Source organism: Balaenoptera borealis, assembly GCF_965194805.1.
Source record: "Balaenoptera borealis genome assembly, chromosome: 4".
Taxonomy (NCBI): Eukaryota; Metazoa; Chordata; class Mammalia; order Artiodactyla; family Balaenopteridae; genus Balaenoptera; species Balaenoptera borealis.
In genome coordinates this window covers 54,734,382-54,746,966 of record NC_138861.1, presented here as the reverse complement: position 1 = coordinate 54,746,966, position 12,585 = coordinate 54,734,382, and the positions used below count along the sequence as shown (strand labels likewise).

The 12,585-nt window shown below is 36.9% G+C and overlaps 1 protein-coding gene and 1 pseudogene across 3 annotated transcripts in view; one reads left to right on the top strand and one right to left on the bottom strand.

Annotated features, from left to right (window-relative positions):
• Window positions 1–12,585, top strand: part of CFAP299 (cilia and flagella associated protein 299) — a 623,597-nt gene that overhangs the window by 81,929 nt on the left and 529,083 nt on the right. The gene's annotated exons all lie outside the window — the stretch shown is intronic.
• LOC309627763 (dynein light chain 1, cytoplasmic pseudogene) lies at window positions 7,751–12,315 on the bottom strand (annotated as a pseudogene). Its single transcript has one exon. The product of its transcript is annotated as a dynein light chain 1, cytoplasmic pseudogene (transcript).

Genomic DNA, 12,585 nt, shown 5'->3' with positions numbered 1-12,585 from the left:
AGTATGAGTCCTCCAATTTAGTTTTTTTTCAAGATTGTTCTGGCTATTTAGGGTCCCTTGAGATTCCGTATAAATGATAGGAAGGGTTTTTGTATTTCTGCAAAAAATGTCATCAGGATATTGTTAGAAATTGCATTGACTCTGTAGATCTCTTTGGGTAGTATTGGGATTTTTAAAATTAACATCTTTATTGGAGTATAATTGCTTTACAATGTTGTGTTAGTTTCTGCTGTCTAACAAAGTGAATCAGCTATATGTATACATATATCCCCATATCCCCTCCCTCTTGTGCCTCGCTCCCACCCTCCCTATCCCACCCCTCTAGGTGGTCACAAAGCACCGAGCTGATCTCCCTGTGTTATGCAGCTGCTTCCCACTAGCTATCTGTTTTACATTTGGAAGTATATATATGTCAGTGCCACTCTCTCACTTTGTCCCTGCTTCCCTTCCCCCCCTCACCTGTGTCCTCAAGTCCATTCTCTACATCTGCATCTTTATTCCTATCCTACCCCTAGGTTCATCAGACTTTTTTTTTTTTTTTTTTTAGATTTCATATATATGTGTTAGCATATGGTATTTGTTTTTCTCTTTCTGACTTACTTCACTCTGTATGGCAGACTCTAGGTCCATCTACCTCACTACAAATAACTCAATTTTGTTTCTTTTTTATGGCTCAGTAATATTCCATTGTATAATGTGCCACATCTTCTTTATCTATTCATCTGTCGATGGACACTTAGGTTGCTTCCATGTCCTGGCTGTTGTAAATAGTGCTGCAGTGAACGTTGTGGTACATGTCTCTTTTTGAATTATGGTTTTCTCAGGGTATATGCCCAGTAGTGGGATTGCTGGGTCGTATGGTAATTCTATTTTTAGTTTTTAAAGGAACCTCCATACTGTTCTCCATAGTGGCTGTATCAATTTACATTCCCACTGACAGTGCAAGAGGGTTCCCTTTACTCCACACCCTCTCTGGCATTTATTGTTTGTAGATTTTTTGATGATGGCCATGCTGACCCGTGTAAGGTGATACCTCATTGTAGTTTTGATTTGCATTTCTCTAATGATTAGTGTTGTTGACCATCCTTTCATGTGTTTGTTGGCAATCTATATCTTCTTTGGAGAAATGTCTATGTAGGTCTTCTGCCCATTTTTAGGTTGGGTGTTTGTTTTTTTGAAATTGAGCTGCATGAGCTGCTTGTGTATTTTGGAGATTGATCCTTTGTCAGTTGCTTCATTGGCAAATATTTTCTCTCATACTGTGGGTTGTCTTTTCATCTTGTTTATGGTTTCCTTTGCTGTGCAAAAGCTTTTAAGTTTCATTAGGTACCGTTTGTTTATTTTTGTTTTTATTTCCATTTCTTTAGGAGGTGGGTCAAAATGGATCTTGTTGTGATTTATGTCATAGAGTGTTCTGCCTATGTTTTCCTCTAAGAGTTTTATAGTGTCTGGCTTTACATTTAGGTCTTTAATCCATTTTGAGTTTATTTTTGTGTATCGTTTTAGAAAGTGTTCTAATTTCATTCTCTTACATGTAGCTGTCCAGTTTTCCCAGCACCACTTATTGAAGAGGCTGTCTTTTCTCCATTGTATATTCTTGCCTCCTTAGTCAAAGATAAGGTGACCATATGTGTGGGGTTTATCTCTGGGCTTTCTGTCCTGTTCTGTTGATCTATATTTATGTTTTTGTGCCATACTGTCTTGACTACTATGCCTTTGTTGTATAGTCTGAAGTCCAGGAGCCTGATTCCTCCAGCTCCGTTTTTCTTTCTCAAGATTGCTTTGGCTATTCGGGGTCTCTTGTGTTTCCATACAAATTGTAAAATTTTTTTGTTCTAGTTCTGTGAAAAATGCCCTTGGTAGTTTGATAGGGATTGCACTGAATCTGCAGATTGCTTTGGGTAGTATAGTCATTTTCACAATGTTGATCCTTCCATTCCAAGAACATGGTATATCTTTCCATCTTTTTGTATACTCTTCAGTTTCTTTCATCAGTGTCTTATAGTTTTCTGCATACAGGTCTTTTGTCTCCTTAGGTAGGTTTATACCTAGGTATTTTATTCTTTTTGTTGCAGTGGTAAATGGGAGTGTTTCCTTAATTTCTCTTTCAGATTTTTCGTTGTTAGTGTATAGGAGTGCAAGAGATTTCTGTGCATTAATTTTGTATCCTGCTACTTTACCAAATTCATTGATTAGCTCTAGTTGTTTTCTGGTAGCATCTGTGGGATTCTCTATGTATAGTATCATGTCATCTGCAAACAGTGACAGTTTTACTTCTTCTTTTCCACTTTGGATTCCTTTTATTTCTTTTTCTTCTCTGAAAGCCGTGGCTAAAACTTCCAAAACTATGTTGAATGGTGGTGGTGAGAGTGGGCAACCTTGTCTTGTTCCTGATCTTAGAGGAAATGGTTTCAGTTTTTCACCATTGAGAACGATGTTGGCTGTGGGTTTGTCATATATGGCCTTTATTATGTTGAGGTAGGTTCCCTCTATGCCCACTTTCTGGAGAGTTTTTATCATAACTTGGTGTTGAAATTCGTCAAAAGCTTTTTCTGCATCTATTGAGATGATCATATAGATTTTCTTCTTCAGTTTGTTAATATGGTGTATCATATTGATTGATTTGCGTATACTGAAGAATCCTTGCATTCCTGGGATAAGCCCCACTTGATCATGGTGTATGATCCTTTAATGTACTGTTAGATTCTGTTTGCTAGTGTTTTGCTGAGGATTTTTGCATCTATGTTCATCAGAGATATTGGTCTGTAGTTTTCTTTTCTTGTGACATCTTTGTCTGGTTTTGGTATCAGGGTGATGGTGGCCTCGTAGAATGAGTTTGGGAGTGTTCCTCCCTCTGCTGTATTTTGGAAGCGTTTGAGAAGGATAGGTGTTAGCTCTTCTCTAAATATTTGATAAAATTTGCCTATGAAGCCATCTGGTCCTGGCCTTTTGTTAGTTGGAAGATTTTTAATCACAATCTCAATTTCAGTGCTTGTGATTGGTCTGTTTATATTTCTATTTCTTCCTGGTTCAGTCTTGGAAGGTTGTGCTTTTCTAAGAATTTGTCCATTTCTTCCAGGTTGTCCATTTTATTGGTGTATAGTTGCTTGTAGTAATCTCTCATGATCCTTTGTATTTCTGTAGTGTCAAGTGTTACTTCTCCTTTTTCATTTTTAAATCTGTTGATTTGAGTCTTCACCTTTTTTTTCTTGATGAGTCTGGCTAATGGTTTATCAATTTTGTTTATCTTCTCAAAGAACCAGCTTTTAGTTTTATTGATCTTTGCTATTGTTCCCTTCATTTCTTTTTCATTTTTTTCTGATATGATCTTTATTATTTCTTTCCTCTGCTAACTTTGGGGTTTTTTTGTTCTTTTTTCTCTAATTGTTTCCGGTGTAAGGTTAGGTTGTTTATTTGAGATGTTTCTTGTTTCTTGAGGTAGGATTGTATTGCTATAAACTTCCCTCTTAGAACTGCTTTGCTGCATCCCGTAGGTTTTGGGTCATCATGTTTTCATTGTCATTTGTTTTTAGATATTTTTTGATTTCCTCTTTGATTTCTTCAGTGATCTCTTGGTTATTTAGTAGCGTATTGTTTAGCCTCCATGTGTTTGAAGTTTTTACAGTTTTTTCCTATAATTGATATCTAATCTCATAGCATTGTTGTCAGAAAAGATACTTGATATGATTTCAATTTTCTTAAATTTACTGAGGCTTGATTTGTGACCCAAGGTATGATCTATCCTGGAGAATGTTCCATGTGCACTTGAGAAGAAAGTGTATCCTGTTGTTTTTGAATGGAATGTCCTATTAATATCAATTAAGTCCATCTTAGTCTAATGTTTCATTCAAAGCTTGTGTTTCCTTATTTACTTTTCATTTTGGATGATCTGTCCATTGGTGAAAGTGGGGTGTTAAAAGTCCCCTACTATGCTTGTGTTACTGTCAGATTTCCCCTTTTATGGCTGTTAGCATTTGCCTTATGTATTGAAGCTGCTCCTATGTTGGGTGCATAAATATTTACAATTGTTATACCTTCTTCTTGGATTGATCCCCTTGATCATTATGTAGTGTCCTTCTTTGTCTCTTGTAATAGTCTTTGTTTTAAAGTCTCTTTTGTCTGATATGAGTATTGCTACTCCAGCTTTCTTTTGATTTCCATTTGCATGGAGTATCTTTTTCCATCCCCTCACTTTCAGTCTGTATGTGTCCCTAGGTCTGAAGTGGGTCTATTGTAGACAGCATATATATGGGTCCTTGTTTTTGTATCCATTCAGCCAGTCTGTGTCTTTTGGTTGGAGCATTTAATCCATTTACACTTAAGGTAATTATCGATATGTATGTTCCTATTACCATTTTCTTAATTGTTTTGGGTTTGTTATTGCAGGTCTTTTCCTTCTCTTGTGTTTCTTGCCTAGAGAAGCTCCTTTAGCATTTGTTGTAAAGCTGGTTTGGTGGTGCTGAATTCTCTTAGCTTTTGCTTGTCTGTAAAGTTTTAATTTCTCCGTCAAATCTGAGTGAGATCCTTGCTGGGTAGAGTAATCTTAGTTGTCAATTTTTCTCCTTCATCACTTTAAATATATGCTGCCACTCCCTTCTGGCTTGCAGAGTTTCTGCTGAAAGATCATCTGTTAACCTTATGGGGATTCCCCTGTGTGTTATTTGTTGTTTTTCCCTTGCTGCTTTTAATATTTTTTCTTTGTATTTAATTTTTGATAGTTTGATTAATATGTGTCTTGGCATGTTTCTCCTTGGATTTATCCTGTATGGGACTCTCTGTGCTTCCTGGACTTTTTAAACTATTTCCTTACCCATATTAGGGAAGTTTTCAACTATAATCTCTTCAAATATTTTCTCAGTCCCTTTGTTTTTCTCTTCTTCTTTTGGGACCCCTATAATTCAAATGTTGGTGCGTTTAATATTGTCCCAGCGGTCTCTGAGATTGTTATCAATTCTTTTCATTCATTTTTGTTTATTCTGCTCTGCAATAGTTATTTCCAGTATTTTATCTTCCAGGTCCCTTATCCGTTCTTCTGCCTCAGTTATTCTGCTATTGATCCCTTCTAGAGAATTTTAAATTTCATTTATTGTGTTGTTCATGATTGTTTGTTTGCTCTTTAGTTCTTCTAGGTCCTTGTTAAACGTTTCTTGTATTTTCTCCATTCTGTTTCCAAGATTTTGGATCATCTTTACTATCATTATTCTGAATTCTTTTTCAGGTAGACTGCCTATTTCCTCTTCATTTGTTAGGTCTGGTGGGTTTTTACCTTGCTCCTTCATCTGCTGTTTGTTTCTTTGTCTTCTCATTTTGCTTAACTTACTGTGTTTGGGGTCTCCTTTTTGCAGGCTGCAGGTTCGTAGTTCCCGTTGTTTTTGGTGTCTGTCCCTAGTGGCTAAGGTTGGTTCAGTGGGTTGTGTAAGCTTCCTGGTGGAGGGGACTGGTGCCTGTGTTCTGGTGGATGAGGCTGGATCTTGTCTTTCTGGTGGGCAGGTCCACATCTGGTGGTGTGTTTTGGGGTGTCTGTGACCTTATTATGATTTTAGGGAGCCCCTCTGCTAATGGGTGGGGTTTTGTTCCTGTCTTGCTAGTTGTTTGGCATAGGGTGTCCAGCATCTGTATTGTTTTTGATTGTGTCTTTTTGCATAGCCTTTTGGTGGTCGCTCTAGATTAATTATATTGATATATACGTAATTTATCACAATCTGCTGCTATTATCATTTTTCTCGTTTGAGTTAAATATAGAAGCCTTACCTACCATTTAATCCTTTTATTTTCCTTTGTTTATAACATAATTGTTTTAAACCTCTCCTCTGCATGCATTTAATCAATCAGACAGTGTTACAATTTTTGCTTCAACATCAGTTACCTAATAGTTCATTTACCTCTTCCTTGTTTCATTCTAGCTTAACTACCAGTCATCTGCCCCACTTATTACTTATAAAATATAAATCAGAGATAAAGTGCTGTAGATGGGGTAATATCAGTGCCACTCTGCTGAGCGCAGGAACTACAAAATAGTCTCCGTCCTCAGTCAGGGGTAAGGTATGGGAGTAGGGTCAAGTTCATTGGCCAGTAGGGCAATATTTTAGTTCTTGTCATTTTTGTTTTCATTAAGTTTCTTTCTCATTTTGTTTCAGTTATTAATGGTAAGAAATTTGGAATGCTTATTGAAAGAAGTGCAAAATGTGTTCCAAAACCAAATATAACATTTAAAAAATTAGTTTCTGTTTCTCAGTATCTGTATCCTTGCTTCAGGGTTCCTGCTGATATACACAGTGTCTGTGAAAAGTAGAGGAAAACATTCCCACTGGGGGAAGAATTGTGGAAAAAGGTGCCATTTTTAGGGCTGCTCTAGCCCCACAATATGTGCGCTGAATTTTCTACCCTCACCCTCTTAGCAGGGTCCCTCTCTGCTGGGCTCAACCTGCCTCACTGTTACCTGTGACCCTGCCTTACCTCTCTGAATTTCTCTCATGTTTTGATCTAAAGAAATTTTCTAAGAAATCTGCTCAGATATATTATTTTTCTTTTATTCTGATATCTTGGTTTCTTTCAAGAGGAATAAAATGTAAATTAAATGTAGATTTATTTCTATTCAAAATTCAGTATTAATAAAAGCAATTGTAGCTCTTACTACACCTGTCGTAAGTAATTTCCAGCAACAGGTAACAGGTGTTTTGAGGAAAAGGGGACTTCATGGTCAAAATAAGTTGAGAAAATGGTACATAATCTATCCCATTTTTGTATATTTATATAGTAACAACTCTCAAAAGTTATGTAGTAAAGAAATTCTTGCTTAACTTTGTTTAATCTAGCATTTAACTATATAATTCTACATAATTAAATAATCCAAATTTATTTACCTACATAATTCCTCTTCAATATATTTCATTTTATTTTACTTTGCATATCACCAATTAATAAGTTTTAGTCTATTAATGCCTATTAAAACCAATTTTAGCTTGGGAAATATAAGTTACAAATAATTTATTTGGTTTCTACAATATGTGGGATGTTATACTATGCACTGATATAATTAATCTTTCTTGACTTTTTTAAAGTTAATAACAAATCTGTAACTTTACTGTCATCTCCTCTATAGAAAGTTCTCTTAGTCTGCATCTTATGGACCTTTTCAGGTTCTAATGAATGGCATGAACAGTCCCCAAATTGGATATGGTATTTTGTGTAAGATGTGCACATTTCTGTAGAAAGGGCTCATTGTTTTAAAATTCAGTCTTCAAAGAGTTTGTGACCTTTGTAAGATTAAGACCTACTCTTCTATAGGAGGTAGTTGCCACCATTTGTGTAGTTTTTCCTTTCCCAAATCAAGGTACTGCATTAAACGTCAATTTAGGTATCTAAACAAGATATAAAGATACATTATAATATATGGGTGAAGGCATTTAGCACATTTTGTTTTTATTTCAACTACCTATAATGATTATAACTTGTATAAAAGGGCAGGGGAAGTCACACTCTTTATGTTTTTATATTAAATAGCAGATTCAAATTTTATTTTTCATTGTTGCTTTAGTTTCCTGATGTGTTTTTTTTTGGTCTGTTTATATTTATTCACAAATGGTTACTAAATAGCGACTAGTTGCCATATATTAGATATTATGAAATAAAAATAAGAATCATCAGATGATTTTAAGGGATAAGTCTTCATTTGAACTTTACATTTCTTGGACAATAATTAGTAAGGTTAATATGCTAGAGAGCAGGCCATTGCAGAAGGTGTTTCCCCCCCTCCCCCCCAAAAAACAACAGAAATTGAAGGGATGCATTTTTAGCAGTTTGTTGAACAGCCAAACTTACTCCTGTTTTGTAACTTCAGACACCTGTTCTGATGCTATTCCTTGGCTCTGTATCACAGAACTTCCCATTAATGACTGTCCTTTTATTTCTAGTTTGATTCTTAATTCCATAAAATTTCTATTTTCATTCTTCCACTATTCCTATCCATCCAACATCTTTTTATAAAAAGTCTATTTTATATTGAAAACAGGGAGGGACCATTTTTTATCTGTAGTCTATAAAGTGATGTGGGCAGGATTTAGGTCCCAGCGTGTAATTTTAATAATTTAAGTGATCTGCCTGGGAATGAGGAATGGGTGAGGGTGCAAAATCTGAAACCTTGACCTTAATAGCATCATGTTTGAAAAAGCTGAATTAATTACTCTAAGAAAATAATGTACAAATGTAGTAACATATGAAGAAAATGTTTCCTTGGGAGAAAAATGAATTAATTATGGTAAAAAATTTTCAGCAGAAACAACACTGCATTCTTTTAAAGTGAAATCATAAATAGAGGTAAACTAATATTTCCGGAATTACTGACACTCCATATACAACGTGTATATTTTTCTTGGCCTTAAAATTTTTTTTCCACTAAATCAGATTCATTGCATTTGGCAAGATTTTCAGAAAGAGCATGAGGTTATTTGGGGGATGAGTATTTGACATGTTCACACAATGTACAGTTCAGGGTTCAAAGTTGAAATCACAGCACTGTTTTTCTTGACAAGAATTCTCTCTGGCAAATTGCCTAGGAAAATTCTGGTAGGTTTCCTTGCATCCCACCCAATATTCAACTAATATTATAAAATCAGTCATCAGCTGGGACTAACTAATTGCTCTAGAGTTATTTATCTGAATAAGATGACTCTCCATTAGACTTGTTGAAACAATGGGACACATTTAATTGAAAGACTCAAATATTCTTTTGCCTAAAAATTGGTGAGAAAATATATGTTGAATTTGTATCTTTGATAATATGCCAATTATATTATTGGTAAGTTATAGAAATATCTGTATATCTCAGGATAAAATCTAAGTAGGAACTTCTTAGAAATGTTTCTGCTCTAACTTCATTTAATGACATGTTACTGTTGTACTCTTACTATGCCATCAACATTTCACTTGTTAATTTATTTTGGTGGCTATAGTGCTGAAATTTTATGTCATTTTGAACTATAGACTCTGCCTCATGGAAAATATTATAGTGGTATTCAGAGAGTATAGACTCAGATTGGCTATTATAGTGTGAGTCTAAAATTTGATTTTAAGAGTGTGAGCACGTTGCTGAATCCAAGTTTGTGTGACTGACGCACAGTAAGGCCAAACAAACCGAAATGCCAGAATTTGGAGCTGAGAAAGGTTTATTGTGAGGGCCAAGCAAGGAGAACAGGCAACTCATGCTAAAAAAACCTGAACTCCATGATGGTTTTCAGGAAAGAGGTTTTAAAGGCAGAATTTGGGGTGCGGACTGCAGGGTGTGTGATTTTCTTCTGATTGGTTGGCAGTGAGGTAACAGGGCGGTGCTCCAGGGATCTTGTGCTCAGCCTGAAGTTACCATCCTCCACCTGGGTGGAGTCCTTACTTCCTGCAGAAGAACTCAAAGATAGTTAGGTACATCCCTTGAGGAGGAGCTAGGACCTTATTGCTGCACTATTGTTTGACTGCTTTTCCTTTGTTTCTGCATTCCTTCACTTCCCTGCTTAGTAACTGTTTGAATCTGACCTTTGAAGCTCAGGAAAGGTTTAGGAGGCTGAAGTGTTTTCCCTACAAATGAAAGTGGGGACATGAAAAGGCTTTTGTACCTGGGAGGGCCCCACAGGGTCCTGCTTGATTTCAAGCAGGCTGTGAAATGTTGAACAACTAGTGTAATTCTAGTGGAGTTCTTCAGTGTCTCCCAATAGAATTAAATATTGCTTTTTGAAAGAAGTTGATTTGGGATTAAGAGCTGTAATTTGTAATGTGTCATTGCAAAACATTATGTAAAATGGCCATGTTTGTAAATATGCAAGGTTTAGGTAAAATAAGTAATTTGGATGCTAAAGCAAAAATTAGGGGTGCAAATTTTTGTTTTATTTCCAAGTTTTATTTCCTGTACACTATCAACTCTCTCTGCATTTTGTAGTTAAATTGGTGCTATGTAGAACCTGAAGCTTTATAGCAAAGTTCTACTTTTTTCTTTCTAACAATGTTTACAAGCATTTCACCATCATAAAACACTTTTCATTTTATTTTTTATTTTTATGTTTATATTCACAACAGAGATTCATTCATTTATTAATATGCATTTATTGAACATGAATTATGTACCAGACACTGTTCTAGTCCCTCAGAATTTACTAATGACTAAGACAGGAAAAACTTCCTACCATAATGATGTTTACATTATAGCAGGAGAGAAGACAATAAACAAACAAATCCAATGGCTAATTCTTAGTTCTCATCTTAGTTGACTTACAGCAGCATTCAACACAGCTGATCTTTTTCAATACTTTGCAACACTTTCTTTACTTAGTTTTGGGATTTCCCCAGGTTTTCTTCTCTGTCTGTTCATTCTCTATTTCCTTTGCTGGTTCCTCCTTATCTTCTTGATTTTTTAATATTGACATGCTCCACGGCTGGCCTTGAACTTCTTCTCCTCCTTGTCTTCTTTGCATCCTTGATGATTGTATTTATTAGCTTAGCTTTAAATACACTCTCTACTCTGACAACTGCCTATTCATTAGTCTCCAACTTAGACCTCTCCCTTGATCTCCAGGTTCAGTATGGAATTGTTCACTCCATATATCTTCTTTAATATCTGATACACATAAAGTCCTGATTGTACCTTCCGGATTGGCTTGTCCTGCAGGCTTTTCCATTTTAGTAAATGGTAACCCCAGCCAAAAATCTAAGAGCTATCGCTCACTTCTCTTTCTCTTCTAACACATCTCTAGTCCATTGTCTTTTTGATCTCATTACCCCTCATTTTCCCAACTCCAGCCATTCTAGCCTCCATGCTGTTCCTCCAGTACACCATATATGGTTCAGCCCGAGGGCCTTCTGCTGGAAATCTCATCTCCCAGATTTACTCATGGCACACTCCCTCACATCCTTCAGGTTTGTTCCCAAACTCACTTCTGTGAAACCTTCCCGGACCTATTGAAAAATTATACACCCCTTATTTATGTTCCTTACTAAGTTTTTCTTTATTGCATTTATCCCTGTCTAACATACTAAGTATTTTACTTCCTTTGTACTTTTGCTAGCTCCTCTCCTGCTAGAATGTGAGCTCCATGGGCAGGAAATTTCATGTTTTGCTCTGTACCTGGAATGGTATCTGGCATGCGGTAAGTCCTCAGTGGAATGTGGGGCTCCAGAGCAGAGGAACCACATCTCTGCAGGGTTTCCCTCCCTCCTTCTTCCCTCACCATTTCCCCTCCTTCCCTTCTTCCTTCCCTCTTTCTCTCCCTTCCTTCCTCCCTTCCCCGGCCCCCTTCCTCTTCCTCCTCTTTCTTCATTGTTCTTAATAGGCTTGGAGAAGCCGCTGAGTTAAAGCCCGTTTTCTATTTCTGGCTCTCTGTTTGGATTGGCAGTCACTTGGTTATGTGGGAAATCCGTGCCTAGTCTTCCTGAGGTGTGGGCTGCCTGGACATCATAGAAGCCTCTTCATCTTCAGGGTCATGGCCTGTTTTTTTGTTTTGTTTTGTTTTGCTAATTGCTTTATAACCACAACAAACTAGTACAGAGTATGCCCTGTACAAAGCAACACAGTAAAGATTGAGGTGCTCCCTTGGGCAAGGCTGAAGATTTCAGCCTGTGATATTTGGAATTTAGGCTACAGTCCTTGTTTTTGGATGGATCACTGGGTGTGTGACACAGTCCATGCTTTTGACCAGATTCGAACAGGAGAATGGCCACTTGGCCCAGGTAGAAGTAGATGAAGTGTTTGGTTTCATGTGTCACATAAGTACCGAAGTTCCTCCCCACAATGCAGTGGCAGGTGGGGTTCTACTTCTTGTCAAACTCCTTCTTGATATGGGCAGCAGTGTCCTTCTCTGTATTTCTCCAGTGCCTGAGTAGCGCACTCCACCGAGTCCTGTTGCATCTCCTCCAACATATCGGCATTTTTGATCACGGCCTTTCGGTCACACATGGTTACCAAAGAGCAGCGGCTGGCTGACTGCAGCGGTCTCCTGGGGGAGAGGCTGGTGAGGCTCAGACCCTTAGAGAGGAGCGGTCCCTACTGAAGCCGTGGCGCATCTATCAGGGTCACAGCCTATTAACCCTATAATTTGAATTCTGCTCCTGGCAGCTCAGCAGTCATTGAATGCCATTGATATGTGGCTGCAAAAGTTCTGTTTGGGGAGTGGCTTGTTCTTCTAGTGAGTGTCCGAGCTGCTGCCCACCATCGTGGCAATGGATAACCCTCCTTTAGTACCTCCTATGATACTGTGCTACATTCACAGACTCATTTATTTTTCTCCCTGGCAGTAAATTGTAAGCTCTAGGAGAATAGGAACATTTTTTGAAAATAAATATTTGTTGAATAAAGGAAAGAATGTCTAAATTTCACTTATAGATAGAAAAATCTAAAAACAAAAAGGTGGAAACTATTTTATGATGATAAAATATTGGTAGTAAGCACATAGTTTTTTCTTTCATTTGTTTTATCTATGCTATTTCTAAAAAAAGTCTGTCATTTTTTGGCACAAAGTTTCCAGTTCTTATACAGTGTACACCGTATTTTTTATATACTTTCATTCATGTTAATGGGAATCTGGAGCTGGATGAAGAGGAATAAGT